This window comes from Rhinoraja longicauda, chromosome 18 (assembly GCF_053455715.1).
Source record: "Rhinoraja longicauda isolate Sanriku21f chromosome 18, sRhiLon1.1, whole genome shotgun sequence".
Classification (NCBI taxonomy): Eukaryota; Metazoa; Chordata; class Chondrichthyes; order Rajiformes; family Arhynchobatidae; genus Rhinoraja; species Rhinoraja longicauda.
The window spans coordinates 39,237,500-39,262,683 of record NC_135970.1 but is presented as its reverse complement, the minus strand read 5'-3'; the positions used below and the strand labels follow the sequence as shown (position 1 = coordinate 39,262,683).

Below are 25,184 nucleotides of genomic sequence, written 5' to 3'. Positions count from 1 at the left end.
AAAACTGCACACAGTACTCCAGGTGCGGTCTCACTAGGGCACTGTACTACTGCAGAAGGACCTCTTTGCTCCTATACTCAACTCCTCTTGTTATGAAGGCCAACATTCCATTGGCTTTCTTCACTGCCTGCTGTACCTTCACTGGGATTTTGAAGGATGAGAGGGGATCTTATAGAAACATATATACAATTATTAAGGGATTGGACAGGCAGGAAAAATGCAGGAAAAAATGTTCCTGGTGTTGGGGGAGTCCAGAACCAGGGGTCACAGTTTAAGAATAAGGGGGAGGCCATTTCGGACCGAGATGAGGAAAAACCTTTTCACCCAGAGAGTTGTGAAACTGTGGAATTCTCTGCCACAGAAGGCAGTGGAGGCCAATTCACTGGATGTATTCGACCCGAAACGTTACTCCAGCACTTTGTGTCTTTTATAGATGTATATTCGTCGTATATAACTATTGAGTACAGTATTTATAAACCTGTGATTCTCCTGCATGTAAGAATTTAATTGTTCCATTTTGCTACCAATGACAATAAAAAACTTGACACAAAATTACTTTCATAAAAGAAAGGGACTTCCTATTAAATAGCAATTGGAGTGCGTTGGAAGTGCAGTCAGTTCTTGTAAAGGAGGATTATGCATGACAACGTTGGCCCATTTATATTAAGAAAAAGATTTCCAACACCACAGCTGAGAGGGAGACTTGATATTCTGTTATTAAATGATAACATCAGAATATCTGCTTTAGAACACAATTGGTGGTTGCAAGAATAAAGGTCGATGTACATGACAAAATACCACATGGGACACGCTTGTTCCTTTTCTGTGGAGATCATAGAAGCACTCTCCGAGCCATTCTACGGATGCTCTGTAGAAAGCATTTCACCAGGATGCATCACAGCATGGTTTGGGGCCAGCTCCATCCAAACCTACAAGAAATTGCAGAGAGTTGTAGGCATATAACCAGACCATCGTGCAAACCTACCTCCCTTCCAAGAAGGGCCTCGACCCGAAACGTCACCCATTCCTTGTCCCCCGAGATGCTGCCTGGCCCGCTGAGTTACTCCAGCATTTTGTGTCTACCTCCCTTCCATTGACTCCGTCTACACTTCGGCAAGGCCACTAGCATAATCAAGGACAATAGACAATAGACAATGGGTGCAGGAGTAGGCCATTTAGCCCTTCGAGCCAGCACCACCATTCAATGTGATCATGGCTGATCATTCTCAATCAGTACTCCATTCCTGCCTTCCCCCATACCTCCTGACTCCGCTATCCTTAAGAGCTCTATCTAGCTCTCTCTTGAATGCATTCAGAGAATTGGCCTCCACTGCCTTCTGAGGCAGTGAATTCCACAGATTTACAACTCTCTGACTGAAAAAGTTTTTCCTCATCTCAGTTCTAAACGGCCTACCCCTTATTCTTAAACTGTGGCCCCTGGTTCTGGACTCCCCCAACATTGGGAACATGTTTCCTGCCTCTAACGTGTCCAACCCCTTAATAATCTTATATGTTTCGATGAGATCCCCTCTCATCCTTCTAAATTCCAGTGTATACAAGTCTCACCCCAGTCACTCCCTCTTCTCCCCTCTCCCATCAGGCAGAAGAGGTATGAAAATGCACTACCTCAGATTCAGGAAAAGTTTCATCCCAGCTGTTATCAGCAACTGAATCATCCTCTCACCAACTAGAGAGTGGTCCTGACCGACCTACGACCCCATTGGAGACCTTTGGACTATCTTTAATCGGACTTTCTGGACGTTTTCTTGTACTAAATGTTATTCCCTATATCCTACATCAGTCGACTGTGGATGGTAGTAATGCATAATCTTTTCGCTGACACACTTTCACTGTACCTTGGTTGGCGTGACAATAATAAACATGAACGAAAGTAAATTTGCAATGTGGCTAGTCAGGTTTGGAGAGCAGGACTGGAAACAGTTCAACGTAACCAGTCCAGTGTGGAGCTGAACTGGAATCTTTGGGACTTTTCGCTGGAGATTACCTTGGCATTTTGCAAACCTATGTCAGTGACTAATCTCTCAAACAATGAAATCCGGAAATAAGGTGGAGTCAGTGAGGTGTGCACAATGGCTGAGCGTGACCCAATTGTAATTTTGTAAAAAGCATCAACAGTACAGGGGCCGAATTTCCCAGCCACAAGGTTGCCAAGTTCAGCAGTATGTCAGAAAGTGCCGCCATTCCAGCCACCCAGTTTAGTTTTTAGTTCAGAGATACAGCGCGGAAACAGGCCCTTCGGCCCACCGAGTCTGCGCCGACCAGCGACCCCCGCATACCAACACCATCCTACACTAGGGACAATTTTAACATTTCTGCCAAGCCAATTAACTTACAAACCTGCACGTCTTTGCAGTGACGGAGGAAACCAAAGTTCTCGGAGAAAACCCACCCGGGTCACGAGGAGAACGTACAAACTCGGTACAGCCAAACGCCCGTAGCCAGGATCGAACCCGGGTCGGATGGTGCCAACTTCCTCACTCCCAAATAGGGGACAAGGTGACGTCACCGTCCCGCCCTCCCCCCCACGTGACCTCACCCAGCCAGCGGCCACGTGCTCCCGCTCCACCAGCGATCCCCGCACACTAACTACCTCTATCCCTCACACCGTGGACAATTTACAATCTTTACCGAAGCCAATTGGCCAACAAACCTGTATGTCTTTGGAGTGTGGGAGGAAACCGGAGCACCCGGAGAAAGCCCACGCTGTCACGGGGAGAACGTACAAACTCTATCCGGACAGCACCCAAAGTCATGATCGAACCCGTGTCTCTGGCGCTGTGAGGCAGCAACTATACCTCTGCGCCCACCGTGCCTTCCCCAGGTTCGATCCTGATCACTCATACTCTCTGTGTGGAGTTTGCATGTTCTTCCTGCGACAGCATGAATTATCTCCGGGTTCTCCGGTTCCCTCCCTAACCCAAAGGCATGCGGCTTGGTAGGTTAATTGGCCACTGTAAGTCAGTGGATTGATTGGTCACGGTAAATTGCTCCGAGTTTTTAAGTGGGTGGGGGAATCTGGGGGGGGGGGGGGAGTTAATGAGAATGTGAGAAGGATAAAACATATAAGATTATTAAGGGGTTGGACACGTTAGAGGCAGGAAACATGTTCCCAATGTTGGGGGAGTCCAGAACCAGGGGCCACAGTTTAAGAATAAGGGGTAGGCCATTTAGAACGGAGACGAGAAAAAACTTTTTCAGTCAGAGAGTTGTGAATCTGTGGAATTCTCTGCCTCAGAAGGCAGTGGAGGCCAATTCTCTGAATGCATTCAAGAGAGAGCTAGATAGAGCTGCTAAGGACAGCGGAGTCAGGAGGTATGGGGAGAAGGCAGGAACTGGGTACTGATTGTGGATGATCAACCATGATCACATTGAATGGTGGTGCTGGCTCGAAGGGCCGAATGGCCTACTCCTGCACCTATTGTCTATTGTCTATTGTCTAAATGGGCTGTGCGGAATTAGTAGAGATGGGTACTTGATGGCCGGCATGGACACAGTGGGCTGAAGGGCCTGTTTCCACGCTGTATCTCTCTATTTGAGGCCAGGAGCAGCAAATTGAAGTTGATTCTGTTTAATGTCGTGAAGCATCCAGCCTTTAGCAGAAGGGGGGAAAAAAATGCATCCCCATACCCACCCTGTCGATAAAATGTAGCATCTGTTTGCACCATCTTTCAAGTTTTATCAAAGCTCATCTGCGATGTAAATAGCATACGACAGATCTTAAACCACAGTATCGTAGCAACGACCAAGCATAATTTGTCAGTGAGAAATGCTACCACCAAGCAGAGATTAGAAGCAGAAAGATATACTAAATTATGGTTTAAACCTCTTATATTAGTTAAAGAAGCTCTGAATTTAGTTTAGCTTAGTTTAGTTTAGAGATACAGCATGGAAACAGGCCCTTTGGCCCACCGAGTCTGTGCCGACCAGCGATCCCCACACACTAACACTATCCTACACCAGGGCCGTCTTTACAGCATTATGGGCCCCGGGCAAAGCAGTGTACTGGGGTCCCTACAACAACTACTCACAGGAATAAAAATGTAAATGGTCGATAAAATGGGGCCCCTATGCTCGTGGGGCCCCGGGCAAGTGCCCATCAGGCCCATGCGTTAAGACGGCCCTGTCCTACACACTAGGGACAATTTACAATTATAGACAATAGACAATAGGTGCAGGAGGAGGCCATTCGGCCCTTCGAGCCTGCACTGCCATTCAATGTGATCATGGCTGATCATTCTCAATCAGTACCCCGTTCCTGCCTTCTCCCCATACCCCCTGACTCCGCTATCCTTAAGAGCTCTATCTAGCTCTCTCTTGAATGCATTCAGAGAATTGGCCTCCACTGCCTTCTGAGGCAGAGAATTCCACAGATTGACAACTCTCTGACTGAAAACTTTTTTCCTCATCTCAGTTCTAAATGGCCGACCCCTTATTCTTAAACTGTGGCCCCTTGTTCTGGACTCCCCCAACATTGGGAACATCTTTCCTGCCTCTAACTGCCTCTAAATTCTACCAAGCCAATTAGCCTGAAAACCTGTACGTCTTTGGAGTGTGGGAGAAAACCGGAGCACCCGGAGAAAACCCACGCAAGTCATGGGGAGAACGTACAAACTCTGTACAGACAGCGCCCTTGGTCAGGATCGAACCCGGGTCTCTGGCGCTGTGAGGCAGCGAGTCTATCGCTGCGCCACTGTGAATATGAAGTAATTAATGATCCACAAAATGAGCAATGAGTCAATGGCACCATAGATAGTTGATTTTGAAGTAAAAGAAACAAAATCCTTAGAACGATTTATTCCTAAAGACCTTATTAAGGAGTAATTGTCAGGAAATTATTTTTCTCGCTTGCATGGAGATTAACACCAAAAAACATAACATCCAACAATTAAATTGGGCCACTCTTTAAAGGTTTTGACGGTACAACCTGCCCACATGATGCTCTAAAGCAGGGTTTCCCAAAGTGGGGTACGCCTACCCCCAGTGGCACGCGAAAGGTCGTCGGGGGGTGCACGGCAATTTTCAGCTGTGTACTACTGAAACATAGATTCATGATTGAAATGCTGTTGTTACGAAAATTGGTGCGTATCGCCTGAAGACCTTTCGTGTACCCCACTTTGGGAAACACTGCTCTAAAGTGATCCATCCTTGAAGGTGAAATCTGGTTGCAATGCCATCTGGACTTGAGCATCCTGGATCACTGCTCTACCGTCTGAATGAAGGAACGAATGACACTTTATGTGTAGTTAGTTATCCTGCAGATGCTGGTTTAAAGCGAAGGTAGACACAAAATGCTGGAGTAACTCAACGGGTCAGGCAGCATCTCTGGAGAGAAGCAATGGGTCAGTCTGAAGAAGGGTCCCGACCCGAAACGTCACCCATTCCTTCTCTCCAGGGATGCTGTCCGTCCTGCTGAGTTGCTCCAGCATTTGGTGTCTGCCTTTATTATCACATAACTCTTTATTTTGCCTACCATACACAAGGTATGCAAAGAGTTGCCACATAAAGGGCGGCAACAAAGATACACAGTATCCACGATAGCTCCCAATGCCCAATCTTTGATCTCGGTGGTCATTCATAAGGTCATAAGGTTTAGGAGTAGAATTTGGCCATTCAGCCCATCGAGTCTACTCCGCCATTCAATCATGGCTGATCTATCTCTCCCTCCTAACCCCATGCTCCTGCCTTCTCCCCATAACCTCTGACACTGGGTCCCTCATCGTTCTCTGTCCCCCCCACTATGCCAGTCCCAATTTGTTCTCGGCGGCCCCCTCCCACGCCGAGTCCCTCTTTGTTCTTGGTTCCCCCCCCTCCCCCCACCCCACGCCAGTCAGACTGAAGAAGGGTCTCGACCCAAAACGTCACCCATTCCTTCTCTCCAGAGATGCTGCCTGACCCGCTGAGTTACTCCAGCATTTTGTGTCTACCTTCGATTTAAACCAGCATCTGCAGTTTCCTTTCCTACACACCAAGTTATCGGTGTTGGATATCAAGTATCACATCTCTCCATTCCCCCGAAACAGTCACTAGAAATACCCTTCACATCCTTACTTCATTATTTACACATTGCTTGAAAATCCTAATCTCCCTCAAGCACTCTTCAGTATGTTTTGTGAAGACATACTTAACATTGATGAGTAACATGGCCGAGGAATCAAAGCCTTCTAGCTTCTGAGTAGATTTTAATTTACTTTTCTGTAAACTACTAACATAATTTTCTGTTCTCTCCAATACTGTTGACCCACATGTTGATATTATCATCCTGGCATTTTATCCATTTTGCTAGTTTCTTGAAAATCTAGATGCTTGTTATTAAACCATCATTTCTCCACCTATTTAGAGAGAAATTCATGTTTTTAGATGATGGAAAATTTGTTGATTGAAACTTCTTCTGCCTGCCCTAGGATGAGCCATTTACCAAAACCACATCGTAAGCAAAGGTCAACTGTGTGCAATTTTCTCAATGAAAACTCCCTTAAGTGTAAAGAAGGGCATCCATGTTAAATACAATTATGGTGAGAGGAGAAAGATTTAGTTTAGCTTAGTTTAGAGATACAGCGCAGAAACAGACCCTTCGGCCCACCGAGTCCGCACCGACCAGCGATCCCCGCACACCAACACCATCCTACACCAGGGACAATTTTTACATTTCTGCCAAGGCAATTAACTTACAGATCTATACGTCTTTGAAGTGTGAAGTTCTCGGAGAAAGCCCACGCGTTCACAGGGAGAACGTACAAACTCCGTACAGACAAGCACCCGTAGCCCGGATCGAACCCGGGTGTCTGGCTAGGGGTGTCAACTATCTCACTCCCAAATACGGGACAAGGTGACGTCACCGCCCTGCGCCCCACTTGACCTCACCCAGCCAGTGGCCACGTGCTCCTGCTCCACCAATGGCGGCCGCCCGGGCCGGGAGGCGGGTTGCTGTGCAACCACCGTTAGGTGGCGCCCGGGCCTCCGGATCTCGATTGTCCAGAGCTAAAATGTCGGAAACCTAGAGTGTCGGGACCTAAACTGTTGGGACCTACAGCGTCCGGGTCTACAGCGTCCGGGTCTACAACGTCCGGGTTTACAGCGTCCGGGCCTACAGTGTCCGGGCCTACAGCGCCCCCCAGGCCTAATATGGGACAAGGGCGGTCCCGTACGGTACAAACCAATTTAGCCCAAAATACGGGATGTCCCGGCTAATACGGACAGTTGGCAACACTATCTCTGGCACTGTAAGTGCCATCGTGCTGCCCCAACTATAGGAATTAATGGGAATCTGAGGGGTAACATTCTCGCACAAAGGGTAATGGCTGTGTGGAACCAGCTGCCAGATGAGGTAGTTGAGGCAGGTGCAATCACAACATTTAAAAGACATTTGGACAGGTGCACAGATAGGAAAGGTTTAGAAGGATATGGGCCATATGCAGGCATTGGTAGTGAGATGGGGCATCTTGGTCAGCATGGGCAAGTTGGGCCGAAGGGTCTGTTTCGTGCTGTATGACTCTCTGACTAAAGTTGGTGAAAGTGTGTCACCCTGTTTTACAATCTGCACATTGGAAACAGGCTTTGTTAGCTGTGCGTGATCCTTACCCTCTGTTGCTGAGTTCAAATGACACTAGCGGCAAATTATTAACTTGTTTATGGCCTGGCCAGCAGAAGTCCTTTTGTGTTTTGCTCCCAATATTATAGTTAAAGGGCCTGTCCCAGTTACGCGATTTTTAAGGCGACTGCCGGCGACTGTCAAAGTCGTAGCAGATCGCCAAAATGTTATTTTCCCCTACGACAATGCCCACGACAATGCCGAGTCAGGTCGATACAAATGACTGTTTTGTGAAACTAGCACCTGGCTAAGAGATTACACCGTCTTCGGAAACATCGCGAAATCCCCACGCTTACCTGACCGTCAAACTGCCGCCTCCAATCTACCTGTCAAATGTCCTGACGGTAAATAAATTGGTGAAACAAAACTATCTTCTGGTATCTTCAGATGCCTTTTCTTAATTTAATATTACGTGCTTCTAAATGCATCTGCGACAACTTAGCAAACCTGGGGACAGCGTGCGACAGACAGCGCCCGCAATAAGCTACGATACCTGGCGACAAGCCAGCTGTCGCCGAGAAATTTCTATCTGGAAATTTTTCCGCGACGCGCCGAGATCCGCTACGATTCATTGAAGACTCTTCACGGTCACGCCCGCCCGCGACACCCCGGCAAACGTTCAGCGACAGCCTAGTCACCGGCAGTCGCCTTAAAATCGCCTAAGTGGGACAGGCCCTTAAGGCACTGTTATTGTCATTGCCACGAGGAGTTTCAGCTGTAAAACTCTTCTGACATGTTTTTCGCATCCGATCAAAAATTTTCTAAAATGTATAATCTATAATAGAATTGATCGTAATCAGTCTCCAATTAGCAACTCTAATATTGTTTTGGATTAAAATGGATTAATTTGTACGGATTAAAAACCCCTTAATCCCATCTAAATACATTTAACATTGTCCAGATTCCTATTGAGCGTTTAAATAGGGAAAAAAGTTTTAAAAAGACTGACTATCTGAAGAAGGGTCCCGATTGTTACAAAGTTCAGTTTAGTTTGGAGATACAGCACGGAAACAGGCCCTTCAGCCCACCGAGACTGCGCCGGCCAGCGACCCCCATACATTAACACTATCCTACACACACTAGAGACAATTTACATTGACACCAAGCCAATTAACCTACAAACCTGCACGTCTTTGGGGTGTGGGAGAAGACCGGAGCTCCGGGAGAAAACCCACGTGGGTCGCGGGGTGAACGTACAAACTCTGTACAGGCAGCACCCGTGGTCAGGATCGCACCTGGGTCTCTGGCGTTGTGAGGCAGCAACTCTACCGCTGCGCCACTGTTAAGTCACTTCAGTCACTTAAACATTCGGGACTAAAATTGATGTTTCCATGGGATAATGTATTTCCAACAGAAGGACATTTTATGTACTAAAACTGTTTTGGAATTTCAAACATCTCTGTTTGAACAAGCTTGGTTACATCAATACTCTCAGAAGCTTTTACACAAAACCGAGACATTCAAGGAATCTTTTTCTTTTTGACAGTGTTGTCAAGGATAGTGCTTTGGATGCACAAACACCCCAGGTGACCAGGCTTATCGACTTCTTACCGCTGTTCTGTTTTTCACAGTTCACAGCCCTCTGCCCTCCAAAGCTGGACTCTCCCAAACACACGGCAGGCAGGAGAAACAATGTTCAAGGAACGTGTCCTAAAGGGCAAAGCACGGATTCAGAAGTTCAGCCTTTTAACGTTGGCACTGGCAGGGACTCTTCCAATAGTCCACAGCTTCGATTTTGGAAGCAGCTCTGCCCAAGACCGCAAGAAATTGCAGAGAGTTGGAGGTGTAGCCCAGTTCATCGCACAGGCCGGATTCAGTCTGAAGAAGGGTCTCGACCCGAAACGTCACCCATTCCTTCTCTCCTGAGATGCTGCCTGACCCGCTGAGTTACTCCAGCATTTTGTGTCTTTCCCCACCATTGACTTCATCTAGATTAGTTTAGTTTCTTATTGTCACCTGTACCGAGGTGCAGTGAAAAGCTTTTGCTGAATGCTAACCTGTCAAAGAAAAGACTACACATGGGTACAATCAAGCCATCCACAATGTGCAGATAAAGGATAAAGTCAGATGCCAGATTAACATTTAATGCAAGATAAAGTATGATTAAAGATAGTTCAAAGATTTCCAACAAGGTAGATAGGCAGTCATGACCGCATTCTTGCTCGTGAGAAAACGGTTCAGTTGTCTGATAACAACTTGGACGAAACTGTCCCTGAATCTGGAGGTATGCATTTTCAAATTTCTGTACGTCTTGCCTGATGGGAGAGGGGAGAGAGGGAGTGACCAGGGTGGGACTTGATGCTGCCTCGGAAAAGCAGCCAACATGATCAAAGATTTGTCCCACCCCGACCTTTCCTCCTTCTCCGACTCCTGTCCGACAGAAGGTAAAGGAGCTGGGAAGCACACACACACACTACCAGACTCACGAGCAGCTTCACTCCCTATGTAGTCAAGCTTCTGAATGGCCCTTCCACAAACTAGGGCACCGTCTGATTCACCATACCCCACTGTGGACATTAGACTTTGTCTATAGAACTAATAGACAATAGACAATAGGTGCAGGAGGAGGCCATTCGGCCCTTCGAGCCAGCACCGCCATTCAATGTGATCATGGCTGATCATTCTCAATCAGTACCCCGTTCCTGCCTTCTCCCCATACCCCCTGACTCCACTATCCTTAAGAGCTCTATCTAGCTCTCTCTCTTGAATGTATTCAGGGAATTGGCCTCCACTGCCTTCTGAGGCAGAGAATTCCACAGATTCACAACTCTCTGACTGAAAAAGTTTTTCCTCATCTCAGTTCTAAATGGCCGACCCCTTATTCTTAAACTGTGGCCCCTTGTTCTGGACTCCCCCAACATTGGGAACATGTTTCCTGCCTCTAACGTGTCCAACCCCTTAATAATCTTATACGTTTCGATAAGATCTCCTCTCATCCTTCTCAATTCCAGTGTATACAAGCCTAGTCGCTCCAGTCTTTCAACATATGACAGTCCCGCCATTCCGGAATTAACCTAGTAAACCTACACTGCACGCCCTCAATAGCAAGAATATCCTTCCTAATGCGCTCCAATCAGTTGTAGAAGTGAACTATAATCTTTATTCTGTGACTTCCTCTTTGCTCTACCTGTTAAAGTGGCCCGTGGCGCAGCGGTAGAGTTGCTACCTCACAGCGCCAGAGACCCCGGGTTTGATCTTACAGAGTTTGTAACGTTCTCCCCGTGACCCGCGTGGGTTTTCTCCGGGTGCTCTGTCTTCCTCCCACACTCCAAAGACGTGCAGGTGGGTAGGTCGATTGGCCTTCTGTAAATTGCCCAGAGTGTTTAGGATAGAACTAGCATAGGGTGGAACGATCGCTGTTCAGTGTGGACTGGGTGGGCCGAAGGGCCTGTTTCCATGCTGTATCTCTAAGCTAAGCTATTGGGACATTTTGCAGATCATTATGGGAACCTGGTTCAGCCAGGGGCAGAGTCGACTGTCAGCTCAATGTTCCCGGATACAGGTGCTACAGGAGAGATAGAGGCAGGGGTAATGGAGGAGGGACTATCACTCTCTTGATTAAGGAGAATGTCACAGCAGTAATGCAAGAAGACATTACTGATGGTTCCTTCAGTGAAGCTATATGGTTGGAGATCTTTGGGAGTGCACCATCAGCTCAAAAATAGTCTATGGGAATTAGAAGAATTAGAAAAATTAAAGAGCAAATATGCCAGGAGATTCCAAACTAATAAGATTATTAAAGTGGGGGATTTTATCTCGGCTGCCGTGGTGCCAAAGGCTTAGACAGGGTGGAATTTGTCAAATGTGTTCAGGAAAATTTCCCCGGGCAATGTGAAGAAGCACCGAGAAGGGAGAGAGAGCAAAGCTTGATCTACTCGGGAAATTGGGACGGGTAAGTGACTGAAGTCCCGGTGGGCAACTCTCTTGGGACCAGCCACCACTGTTCTATTAGTGTTAAAACAGTTACGGATAAAGACAGGGCGGGTCCACAAGTTAATATTCTAAGTTGGGGGCAAGGCCAACTTTGATGGTCTTAGACAGAAACTTGCCAAAGTTGGTCGCAGTGGATTTAGAGGTACAGCGCAGAAACAGGCCCTTCGGCCCACTGGGTCCGCGCCGCCCAGCGATCCCCGCACACTAACACTATCCTACACCCACTAGGGACAATTTTTAAAAAACATTTGCCCAGCCAATTAACCTACATACCTGTACGTCTTTGGAGTGTGGGAGGAAACCGAAGATCTTGGAGAAAACCCACGCAGGTCACGGGGAGAATGTACAAACTCCGTACAGACGGCGCCCGTAGTCAGGATCGAACCTGAGTCTCCGGCGCTGCATTCGCTGTAAGGCAGCAACTCTACCGCTGCGCCACCGTGTCGCCGTAGGACATGGCAGTAGGTTGCTGCCTTGCAGGCAAAGGAACGTCCGGAAAATGGAATAATTTTAAAAGTGCAATGACACGTTCAGTGTGTGTGTTTCTGTTCATGTGAAGGGCAAGGCAAGGGAGCTTGGATGATGAGAGGAATTGAGGCTCTGTGCAGGAAAAAGGAGACATGGAGTCATAGAGTCACAGAGTCTTACAACGTGGAAGCAGGCCCTTCGGCCCCTCTTGCCCACACCGACCAACATGTCCCATCCACACGAGTCCCACCTGCCCGTGTTTGGTCCTGATTCCTCTAAACCTGTCTTATCCATGTTCCTGTCCAAATGTTTCTTAAACGTTGTGATAGTACCTGCCACAACTACCTGCTCTGGCAGCTCGTTCCACGCACCCACCACCCTTTGTGTGAAAAAGTTTCCCCTCAGGTTCCTATTAAACCTTTCCCCCATCACCTTAAACCTATGTCCTCTGGTTCTTGAACTGAACTTCAAATGCATTTCACTGGCTGCATTGTGGAAAATTGAGGTCACAAAAGTTCGCTGTGAAAACAGAACCCTGTCTTTCTGCTCTTTTCTTTTGTTTTTCTTTCCCTTCTCTTTTTCCTCACGTTTGAAGATTCCCAGGATGAATTATTAGGTCTCTAAAATAACTGATGACTAAGATTAATGTGAACAAGACTGGTGATTCCATAATGGATTCACATCCTCATTAATAGTTCAAAATGAAAAATGGACGCCCCAAACTCATGGTCTTTGTACCGGTTGTCAAGTTAGAGCCTTAAGTAAATGAGATTACCATTTCTTCAGTGAAAAATTAGGTGTACAGATAGTCCAGGCGATTAAGAAGCCTGCAATTGGAAGAGTACCTCATGATAATCTCACACAGATTTCTTTTCAATCCGAAACATGACACAAAGTGCTGGAGTAACTCAGCGGGTCAGGCAGCATCTCTGGAGGACATGGATAAGTGACGTTTCACAGAGCGCTGGAGTAACTCAGCGGGTCAGGCAGCATCTCTGAAGGACATGGATAAGTGACGTTTCACAGAGCGCTGGAGTAACTCAGCGGGTCAGGCAGCATCTCTGGAGAACATGGATAGGTGACGTTTCACAGAGTGCTGGAGTAACTCAACGGGTCAGGCAGCATCTCTGAAGGACATGGATAAGTGACGTTTCACAGAGTGCTGGAGTAACTCAATGGGTCAGGCAGCATCTCTGGAGAACATGGATAGGCGATGTTTTGGGTCAAGACCCTTCTTCAGACTGAAGTTCTGAAGATGGGTCTACGAAGGAATCCTGACCCAAACATCACTTATCCATGTTCTCTAGAGATGCTGCCATATCTGCTGAGTTACTCCAGCACTTTGTGTCTTGTTTTGTAAGCCAGAATCTGCAGTTCATGGCATTCTCATGGTTGAAGAGGGTTTTGCTGGATATGATAGAGGATGCTGATCCAAACCTTGGGGTGATATCTCCCCGGTGATGTTGTTTGGGATCACAGCCATTCGCAACCTTTCCCTCTCCATCACAACGTATTCCCAATAATATATCTGATTTCATTATTGTGCTATCAGTTTTTGACCCATGGATACTTTCTATTATGTTTAATTGTTTAGTTTAGTTTAGTTTAGTTGAGAAATACAGCACAGAAACAGGCCCTTCGGCCCACCGACCAGCGATACCCGCACATTAACGCAACCTTACACACACTGAGGACAAGTTACACTTACACCAAGCCAATTAACTTACAAACCTGGTATTTATTTCACAAAATGCTGGAGTAACTCAGCAGGTCAGGCAGCATCTCAGGAGAGAAGGAATGGGTCCCGCCCCCTCCTCTGACATCAGACTGAAGAAGGGTCTCGACCCGAAACGTCACCCATTCCTTCTCTCCTAAGATGCTGCCTGACCTGCTGAGTTACTCCAGCATTTTGTGAAATAAATACCTTCGATTTGTACCAGCATCTGCAGTTATTTTCTTACATTAACTTACAAACCTGTACGTCTTTGGAGTGTGGGAGGAAACCAAAGATCTCAGAGAAAAGTACAAACTCCGTACAGACAACACCCGTAGTCGGTGATCGAACCTGGGTCTCTGGCGCTGCAAGCGTTGTTAGGCGGCAACTCTACCGCTGCACCACCGTGCCACCCCATAGTTAAGATTGGTGCGAACCAATTTAATCTGTGTCACCTCTTTATCTGTTGTAACGTCGTACAGTGAGTTCAGTTGATTTGGAGAGTTGATTGATCAGGGAAAGTGTCTTTGCCACAAGTTAAGTGATGTTCCTTGATGATCCTGCTGGCAGGGAGTTGTTATGCAACATCGAATTATGGTGTCAGAGAGGAACCCAATGTGCTGCGCTGGTGATGAGGATGGGTACCTCTTGTAGACGTTCATATTGCTCCACACGCCCCCTTTGTTTCCCTCCAATAATACATTCCTCCCTGTTAGTTTACATTTTACTGCTATTTCAAACCTTTTCTCTCTCCTTTTTACCTCCTGTGGCCCCCTTTAGTCACCCCTTTAGTCACCCCTTTAGTCACCCCTCTAGTCGCCCCTCTAGTCACCCCTTTAGTCACCCCTCTTTGTCTCCAGCTTTTGTCCACCCATCTTCCAATCAAACCCTCCCCCACCTCACCTGTATCCAACTATCACTGGCCAGTCTTTATCCTGCACCCACCTGTTTTTCCAGCTTTCTCTCACCCACTACAATCGGTCTGAGGAAGGGTCCCGACCCAAAACGTCGCCTCTCTGCGTTCTCCAGAGATGCTGCCTGATGTCCCAGAGAGACACAGCCTGGCCCGCTGAGTTACTCTGGCACTTTGAGACCCCATGCAAGCTTCCAGCATTTTTGAGGAAGGGTTCTGACCCATCTGATTGACGATCCACCTTCCCTAGAGATGCTGCTTGACCCGCTGAGTCACTCGAGCCCTTTGTGTCACTTCCAGCACTTGGAGTTCTTTGTTCCTACAAGGCAGTTGCTTGGACAGTGTTTGGTGGGTTAAAGAAGAGATGGTTTGCACCACTTTAACAATTGGAGGTTAGTTATGCCTCCACATAAACATGTTCACCACGTGCATCTGCTGCAACTGAGGCACTTAAATGAGGTGGATGGCTGAGGTAAGAGTGCAATGCACCATGAGGGTCTCGTGTTCAATCCACCAAGCTAGTTAATATTAATATACAGACATGTCTCCATTCAAACTAATGGATATGGCATATCGTGAAATTCACAGCTGTGAATGTAAAGCAGCATAAAATAATGTTAGGAATTTGAAATGAATGATTTCACATCGTGTCAGCCTTTGGTGGGCATATTGCGTTAACACTTCAATGTGTCAAAAATATTAATAAAAAGGGACAGAAAGCCAGCTGTCTCCAAAAGCTGAGGAAGGGTCTCGACCCGAAACGTCACCCATTCCCTCTCTCCTGAGATGCTGCCTGACCCGCTGAGTTACTCCAGCATTTTGTGATACCAGCTGTTTCCAACTGTGTCAAGAAAGCTTTGAGAGAGACGTCGTGGCAATGATGTAGGTAGACACCAAATGCCGGAGTAACTCAGCGGGACAGGCAGCATCTCGGGAGAGAAGGAATGGGTGACGTTTCGGGTTGAGACCCTTCTTCAGACTCTCCAACTCCACGAGCAATGATGTAGCCTTCTTTGACAACAGTTGTGGAAGCTGAGTTGAGGATCACGACCAGCATGGTGTAGAGGAACATGAATTTCAGTGGGAGGCTGATTTTGAGGAGGATATATAGTGTAAGAAAATAACTGCAGATGCTGGTACAAATCGAAGGTATTTATTCACAAAATGCTGGAGTAACTCAGCAGGTCAGGCAGCATCTCGGGAGAGAAGGAATGGGTGACGTTTCGGGTCGAGACCCTTCTTCAGAAATACAATGTGGAAACAGGCCCTTCATACCACTGAGTCCGCCCCGCCCAGCGATCCCCCACGCATGAACACAATCCGACACATACCAGGGACAATTTACCCTGACACCAAGCCAATTAACCTGCAAACCTGCACGTCTTTAGAGTGTGGGAGGAAACCGAAGATCTCGGAGAAAACCCACGCAGGTCACGGTGAGAACGTACAAACTCCGTACAGACAGCACCCGTGGTCAGGGTTGTACCCGGGTCTCAGGCAGGTCGACTGCTGTGCTGACATGCCAAAGTGCCGAAGGATTGCCAAAGTTCCTTCTGATTGTTGAAAGCAAGGCTTTAGTGAGTGTGAAGGAGGCCATGATTACTGCCCAATGCAGCGCCCAGATTTTATCTTTGAAATGTTTGTTGAAGATGATGTCCCCTTTGCTCTGTATGGATGGAGACCACAGTGTGACTTGGGGGGGGGGGGGGGGGCAGCTCTTTAGGGGTTGGTTAAAGAGAATCCTGACGACAGTCGGGACATCTGTCTGTCGTTGCCACAGTCACACATCCCCTGTCTTGTCGATGGTCAAAGTTAGACATCCTGGATGGACAGGGATAGGTACATATAGGAAAATAACTGCAGACTCTGGTACAAATCGAAGGTATCACAAATTGCTGGAGTAACTCAGCAGGTCAGGCAGCATCTCAGGAGAGAAGGAATGGGTGACGTTTCGGGTCGAGACCCTTCTTCAGAGTCTGAAGAAGGGTCTCGACCTGAAACATCACCCATTCCTTCTCTCCTGAGATGCTGCCTGACCTGCTGGGATAGGTACATGGATCCATACACAGATAGGAAAGGTTGGGAGTGATGTGGGCCATGAAGTGGTTGAAGCAGGTACTTGAAGTAGATGAGGTAGTTGAGACATTTGGACACGTCCGTGGACAAGAAAAACGTTGAGAGAGACATTGGCCCAAATGTGGGCAGTCGGGACTAGTGTAGATGGGGCATCTTGGTCAATAGACAATAGACAATAGATGCAGGAGTAGGCCATTCAGCCCTTCGTGCCAGCACCGCCATTCACTGTGATCATGGCTGATCATCCACAATCAGTACCCTGTTCCTGCCTTTTCCCCACACCCCCTGACTCTGCTATCTTTAAGAGTATCTATCTCTCTCTTGAAAGCATCCAGAGAATTGGCCTCCACTGCCTTCTGAGGCAGATAATTCCTCAGATTCACAAGTCTCTGGGTGAAAAAGTTCCTCCTCATCTCCGTTCTAAATGGCCAACTCCTTACTCCATGGGCAAGTAAGGGCCGAAGGGCCTGTTTCGGCGCTGTATGATTCTGTGACTCAAATCTCTGCGTTTCATCCCGCGATCAAACGTCAACATCGATTAGTCAGGTGCAGAGAGGGAATGGTTTGCATTTATTGATTGTGCATGCTTGTCGTTCTGAGTGGATGGCGACCTTTGCAGTTTTCCAGAACCGGGGTTGTTTGGATGAAGGAGCACTGCGGATAAACACTGCGGATGAGATGTATGGAGTACTGCATCCGTCGTAGCGAGACGCTGGAGAGGTGCCACCTCACCAGGTTGGCAGACCGGCGAGCCAAGGGAACTGCACGCTTTGTCAGTTCAGATTATTTTATCGCCTTTTTTTTGTGAGCTGGAATTAGTGACAGGAGATATTCGCTTACACAGTGGTAGCAATTTTCACACCTGCAGATTGGCAGCCAATTACTGTGATTACATCCTGGAGCCCTGCTTGCCGTGACCTCCCTTGAAAGGCCCTTCCAAACGCAGCGCAGAATTAACTTTCCAGCGAGACCAGGTGGCTGATGTGGATTGAGCATTAGGCTCTCATTCCACACTTCATTTACTCCTTGCTCTGCAAAGTGGAGCAGAGGTAGCAGCGACAATCTACAGTGGCAGCGACTGTTGGGCACAGGATTGTGAACAATCAGCCACGATCACAATGAATGGTGGTGCTGGCTCGGAGGGCCGAATGGCCTCCTCCTGCACCTGTTCTCTATGTTTCTATGTTGTCAGGGAAGTCGGAGGATGTGGGGAGACTTGATTTCCCTGCAATCTCGGTGGTTGAGGGGAAACTTGACAGAAGCCTCTTCAATTATGAGATGGATCGATGGGGCGGACAGTCAGAAGCTATTTCCCAGCGTGGAATTGTCCAACGCTAGAGGGCACAGCTTTCAGTTTGGAGGGGGAAAGGTTTAATGGAGATGTGCGGGACGAGTTTTTTTACACAGAGGGTGGTGGGGGCCTGGAACGCACTGCCAGTGGGTGGTGATGGAGGCAGGTTCGTTAGTGGCATTGAAGAGACTATTCGATAGGCACATGGGAGTGCAGGAAATAGAGGGATGTGGATCATATACAGGCTCGAAGGGCCGAATGGCCTCCTCCTGCACCGATTGTCTATTGTCTATTGTCTATCAGGTTGACTTGGGACCACGATGGGCACAAACGTCGTGGGCCGAAGGGCCTGTTCCTGTACTGTACTGTTCTATGTTCTATGTACGATGATCGTGTCTGTACACACTGTTTTTCCGTGCTTTATTGGCTTGAAGCAATGGAAGCTAGATTGGGCAGGACAGGTAAGAGGGTGGCATGCATTTGGAATCAGCAAACCAGAGATTTGATTGAGTTGGATAGACACAAAATGCTGGAGTAACTTAATGGGTCAGGCGGCATCTCTGGAAGAATGGAAAGGTGATGTTTTGGGTTGAGACACTTCTTCAGGGCTGCACGGTGGCGCAGCGGTAGAGTTGCTGCCTCATAGCGCCAGAGACCCGGGTTGGATCCTGACTAGGGATGCTGTCTGTTCGGAGTTTGTAGTTTGTACGTTCTCCTTGTGACCGCGCGGGCTTTCTCCGGGTGCTCCGGTTTCCTCCCACACTCCAAAGACGTACAGGTTAATGGCTTCAGTTAAAATTGCAAATTGTCCCTCGTGTGTGAAGGAGTGTACGGGCTGACCGCTGGCCAGCGTGGACTCGATGGGCTGAAGGGCCTGTCTCCACGCTGTGTCTCTAAAGTTCAGACTGAAGAAGGGGAGCGACCCAAAACGTCATCAACCTAAGTTCTCCAGAGGTGCTGCCTGAAACGCTGAGTTACTCCAGCATTTTGTGTCTACCCTTGACTGATCATGGCTGAGCAGCTGCTAGTGGTGGTACTCCAGTGAGGAAGGGTTGCTGACATTCACTGACAAAAGGCAGCCATTGAATATCCTACAGTCGCCAATAAACACCTGCACAATTGTTCTATTCGGTTACAGCATTTCCACGCTAAAAGCCTCAAAAGAGCATTCCACCAGATTCAAGAACATCTTCTTCCCCACTGTTATCAGATTCTCGAACAGTCTTCTCATGTACTCAGGATGAATCACCGATCTTTCAATCTACCTCATTGTAGGCCTTGCACTTTTTTAAAGAATCTGTACTTTCTCTGAAGCTCTAATACTGCACTGCGTTGTTTATTTTCCTGCTTGCACTACCTGGTATGATGGGTTGAATGGCCTAATTCTACTATCACATGATTTTATGATCTTATACAATGACAAGCTTTGTTTTTTACGTGCTATCCAGACAAGTCATGCCTACTTGCATTTGGTATAACTTGTCTGGATAGCACGTAAAACAAAGCTTGTCATTGTATAAGATCATAAAATCATGTGATAGTAGAATTAGGCCATTGGACCCATCAAGTCTACGCCGCCATTCAATCGTGGCTGATGCAATGGAATTTCATTCAAATATGCACTCGTCTGGTATATAGTTTTGAATGACAATAAAGTTATATCCATCCATTCATTCATTCATTCATTCATTCATTCTATCTCTCCCACCGAGGTACAGTGAAAAGCTTTTGTTGCGTGCTATCCAGTTAGTGGAAAGACAATACATGATCACAATCGAGCCATTTACAATGTACAGATACATGATAAGGGAATAACATTTAGTGCAAGGTAAAGCCAGCAAAGTCCGCTCAAGGATAGTCCGAGGGTCATGAAAGAGGTTGATAGTAGTTCAGCAGTACTGAGTGGTACTGGTTGATTGAGGAGGCCTGAACCAAGTTAAAGTGAAACGAGTTGACCCATTGGGCCCAAACCACTCCTGCATTAGTGCAGCACCCTCTCCTCCCCAGGGCCGTCTTAACACATGGGCCTGATGGGCACTTGCCCGGGGCCCCACGAGCATAGGGGCCCCATGCTGATCTGTGTATGTTAAGTGACTTGCAATAAATAAATACTGCTTTAAAAATGAAGTTTCAATAAGTGTTTTTTTCGCAACATTTTCGGTCCCTAAGTGCTTCTCACAGCAATCTGTAAGTGCTTTTCGCAACAATGTAGCACCCTAAGTCCATCGCTAAGTGCTTTTCGGTAAGTGCTTTTCGCCGGCATGACAGGGGGGGGGGCTGGTAGGGAAAGGGGGGTGGGGGAGAGTAACGGTAGGGGCCCCAGTACACTGCTTTGCCCGGGGGCGCATAATGCTGTAAAAACGGCCCTGCTCCTCCCTCCCTCCCCCCTTCTCCTCCCCCCACTCCCCTCCCCCTCCCCCTCCCTCCTCCCTCCCCTCCCCCTCCCCACTACATCTCCCTTAACCATCCTCCTCCCCCTCCCTCCCTAGGAGATAGATTTAAAGTTTAAAATGTAAATAACTTAAAATATATAACACCGATTTCAATGAAACTTGTTCCATTAGCACCAAAGGGACGACGGTGAGTAAGGTGGGTCTAAAATTGTCACGCTATCGTGTACCGTTTTGGCTGTAGTTCAGCAACAAACAAACAAACAAACAAACAAACGAGAGTTTTAGTATATAGATGAAAATCCCAGTACTCCAACGGCAGACAAAGTGTAACGAAATAAACCAGAGAACCAATAACTTCTATAGCTTAGTATATATACCAATCAGCCAAAACATTATGACCACTGACAGGTGAAGTGAATAACATTGATTATCTTGTTACAATGGCATCTGTCAAGGGGTGGGATATATTAGGAAGCAAGTGAACAGTCAGTTCTTGAAGTTGATGTGTTGGATGCAGGAGAAATGGGCAGGAGTAAAGACCTGAGCGACTTTGACAAGGACCAAATTGTTATGGCCAGACGACTGGGTCAGAGCATCTCTGAAACGGCAAGGCTTGTGGGGTGCTCCCGATCAGCAGTGGTGAGTACCTACCGTCAGTGGTCCGAGGAGGGACAAACCACAAACCGGCGACAGACAGGGTGTTGGGCGCCCAAGGCTCATCGATGCGCGAGGGCAACGAAGGCTATCCCGTCTGGTCCGAAACGACAGAAGGTCGACTGTGGCACAAGTCACAGAAAACGTTAATGGTGGTCACGGGAGGAATGTGTCACAATACACAGTGCATCGCACCCTGTTGCGTATGGGGCTGCACACGGAGGACCAACAGCATATTAGGAAGGTGGTCATAATGTTTTGGCTCATCGGTGTATGTATCATCTCTGACAGTTATTTGAAGCCAAGGTCTTGGGAGAGACAATGAACTTGAAAAGGCTTCCAATGTTTCCAGCATAGCCCTACAGTAACAACTTCAAGGCTTCCTATGTTCGGCAAACCCTTCATTGGTTAAGTGATTGTTTTTACTGCGATTCCATAAATTTGTTTCTAACCTGAAAAATCTCTGCAGTGAAATATCACGCTGCACTTATTTCTTGAAAGAATCCGATTCTAAAAGGAAACCGCAATATTTGGACATGTAGAATATATTTTAAAATATTATATATACCTCAGATAAACTTTATACATACTTATACATACTAATATTGTGAGGCACCCCACAACTTCTACCAAGACTGACAACATCTACCTACTCTCTGGCATTGCACCTCCTGGAATCAGAAGAGGTGTAGCCAGTCAAAAAGAACGCCTCAGACAATCAGAGGATGAAACAAGAGAGAGCTGGATAGAGCTCTTAAGGATAGCGGAGTCAGGGGGTATGGGGAGAAGGCAGGAACGGGGTACTGATTGAGAATGATCAGCCATGATCACATTGAATGGCGGTGCTGGCTCGAAGGGCCGAATGGCCTCCTCCTGCACCTATTGTCTATTGTCTATTGTCTATTGAAAGCCACCCCCTACATGACCACCCTTTGCTACCTCAGCGTTTGAAATCGCGCAGAAGTTTCCTCTCATCTATCCATCCCCTTTGATGCAGAGCTTCGTCCAGAAGGCTCAAACTCTGGGAAGGGAGACGAGAGAAATCTCTGGAAGACATTCACATGGCAATCGATCCCCCTGAGAAACTCCCACCAGGTTCCAACCAACCGTGGATAACCTGGCGCAGTCTCAACAGATGGCGGACAGGCGTGGGGAGGGGCAAATCGAACGTGCTGGAGTGGGGATGTACTGAAGATGCGGCAGACTGCGAGTGTGGACGGGGCCTCCAGACTATGGAACATCTCCTGAGCTGTGACGTGCTGCATGACACACGCACTGTAAAGGATCTTGCAGAGACCAACGGCATGGCACTAACATTCGCTCGCTATTGGCAAACAGTTGTGTGATGACACGAAATAAATAAATCCCACAACTAATTGCTATTTCAGAGCAAGCGTTCTTGTTTTTTTGTGGGAAATATGCAATTTGTGTTGGAAGATCTTGTGAAGAGGAGTAAGATGAATAGTTTAGTTTAGCTTTTGTCACGTGTACCGAGGTACAGTGAAAAGCTTTTGTTGCATGCTAACCAGTCAGCGGAAAGACAAAATACATGATTACAATCGATCCATTTACAGCGTAAATTCGACCCATTTACAGTGGAATTCTCTGCCTCAGAAGGCAGTGGAGGCTAATTCTCTGAATGCATTCAAGAGAGAGCTAGATAGAGCTCTTAAGGATAGCGGAGTCAGGGGGTATGGGGAGAAGGCAGGAACGGGGTATTGATTGAGAATGATCAGCCATGATCACATTGAATGGCGGTGCTGGCTCGAAGGGCCGAATGGCCTCCTCCTGCACCTATTGTCTATTATCTTTAGCTACTTGATAAGGGAATAACGTTTATTGCAAAGCCAGCAAAGTCTGATCAAGGGTAGTCCGAGGGTCACCAAAGAGGTAGATAGTAGTTCAATGAGCAGTTTTAGTTGTTATTGTTATACATGAGGACAACTTTCTGCTCCTCAACTCTGCCTGGTTGTCCCACCTGGAACTCCCACTTATTTCTCCTCTCCCCTTTCTGCTACTTTCCTCCCTTCAGCTTCACGATTCGCAACTCTTCGAACCTGTCTCAAACCTTCTGCTTTTATCTCTGGCTTTTGTTCCAACCATCTACCAATGCAAACCTCCCTATCCCCTGCATCCAGCCAGTACCTGCCATGCTTTCTCCTGCCCTCTTTTCCAACTTTTTCTTCTCCCTCCTCCTCCACCTCCTCCCCCGCTACAATCAGTCTGAAGAAAGGTCCCGTCCCGAAATATCACCTATCCATGTTCTCTAGAGGTGCTGTCTGACCCTCTGAGTTACTCCAGCGTTTTGTGCCCTTTCACAAAAAAAAATTACTTTCACAACACCAAGCCAATCGTTTTGTTAGTTTAAGGTTTGAAAGTGTAAAACATCGGAGATCAACTTGGATCAAAACATCTTCCACAACATCGCATAGCCAATTTATGTTAGCGAATTCCAGCTATGTGAAGGACTGACCTATTGTGTCAATTATGTGAGCTTTTCCCATCTTTGAACTTCTGCTGAGATGTTTGAATGGAGAAATCGATTTCAATGCAGATGAAGAAAACTTTGATTTAATTTCGAGCAGAAATTGCTGACGAGGCATTTTTATTTTGCAGTGCAGGTGTGATTTTTAAATTGCTTTTGATTGTAAACAAAGGGTATAGATTTAACTGCGCAGGAACGATCTGCTGAGATTGGTTTGCACCGAAGATAGACGCAACATTTTCCCAACGTTGGGGGAGTCCAGAACAAGGGGCCACAGTTTAAGAATAAGGGGTAGGCCATTTAGAACTGAGATGAGGAAAAACTTTTTCAGTCAGAGAGTTGTGAATCTGTGGAATTCTCTGCCTCAGAAGGCAGTGGAGGCCAATTCTCTGAATGCATTCAAGAGAGAGCTAGATAGAGCTCTTAAGGATAGCGGAGTCAGGGGGTATGGGGAGAAGGCAGGAACGGGGTACTGATTGAGAATGATCAGCCATGATCACATTGAATGGCGGTGCTGGCTCGAAGGGCTGAATGGCCTCCTCCTGCACCTATTGTCTATTGTCTATAAAATGCTGGAGTAACTCAGCGGGTCAGGCAGCACCTCTGGAGAAAAGGAAATGGTGACGTTTTGGGTCGAGACCCTTCTTCAGATGGATGTGGAGAGGATGTTTCCACTAGTGGGAGAGTCTAGGGCCAGACGTCATAGCCTCAGAATTAAAGGACGATCCTTTAAGAAGAAGATGAGGAGGAATTTATTTAGTCAGAGGGTGGTGAATCTGTGGAATTCATTGCCACAGAAGGCTGTGGAGGCCAAGTCAATGGAGAGGTAGTAAGATTCTTGATTAGTACGGGTGTCACGGGTTATGGGGAGAAGGCAGGAGAATGGGGTTAAGGGGGAGAGATGGATCAGCCATGTTTGAATGGCGGAGTAATCTGGATGGACTGAATACCCTAATTCTGCTCCTGTCGCTTATGAGAGTCGGGGGAGAGGGAAAGAAGAGGCATGAAAAAGTCAGAGCCGGCACCGATGACCAGGGAAAGGTGGAGCCCACAATTTAACCCTCGCATGGCTGGTTGACAATCATGGACACCCAATGAGGCAATGGATATTGCACGGATTATTTATCATATTTCCTTTGGGCCTGATAATGGCACCCAGCCCAGGCAACTCTTTGTGTTGCAGACACAGGAATGGATCAGCAATCACGCATTACCACCGCTCCACTCTTTCAAACCTCCACTCATAAAACGGTTTTCGCGTTATTCCCGTTGTCATGCACCTGTACCTGTACGATTGTAATCACGTATTGTCCTCCCACTGGCTGGTTAGCACGCGACTAAAGCTTTTCACTGTACCTCGGCACAGGTGACAGTAAATAAACAATACAATACAATATATCTTTATTGTCATTGTACAGGGTTCCAATGAGATTGGGAATGCGCCTCCCATACGATGCAATAAATTAATTAGCTAGTCAGTATTCATTTAAACAACCTAATTAAACTAATTGGAACAGTTTTAAAACAGAATAAAGTGCAAGTAGATCTGTGCCGGTTCACTGTGCGATGTGACCATCCGGCTCAGCAGGACCGGTTCATAGCAGCTATGGCCCTGGGGATGAAGCTGTTCCTGAGTCTGGAGGTGCGG

General features: G+C 47.2%; 1 long non-coding RNA gene across 1 annotated transcript in view; it reads left to right on the top strand.

Annotated features, from left to right (window-relative positions):
* Positions 1-25,184, top strand: part of LOC144602430 (uncharacterized) — an 84,236-nt gene that overhangs the window by 34,086 nt on the left and 24,966 nt on the right. The gene's annotated exons all lie outside the window — the stretch shown is intronic.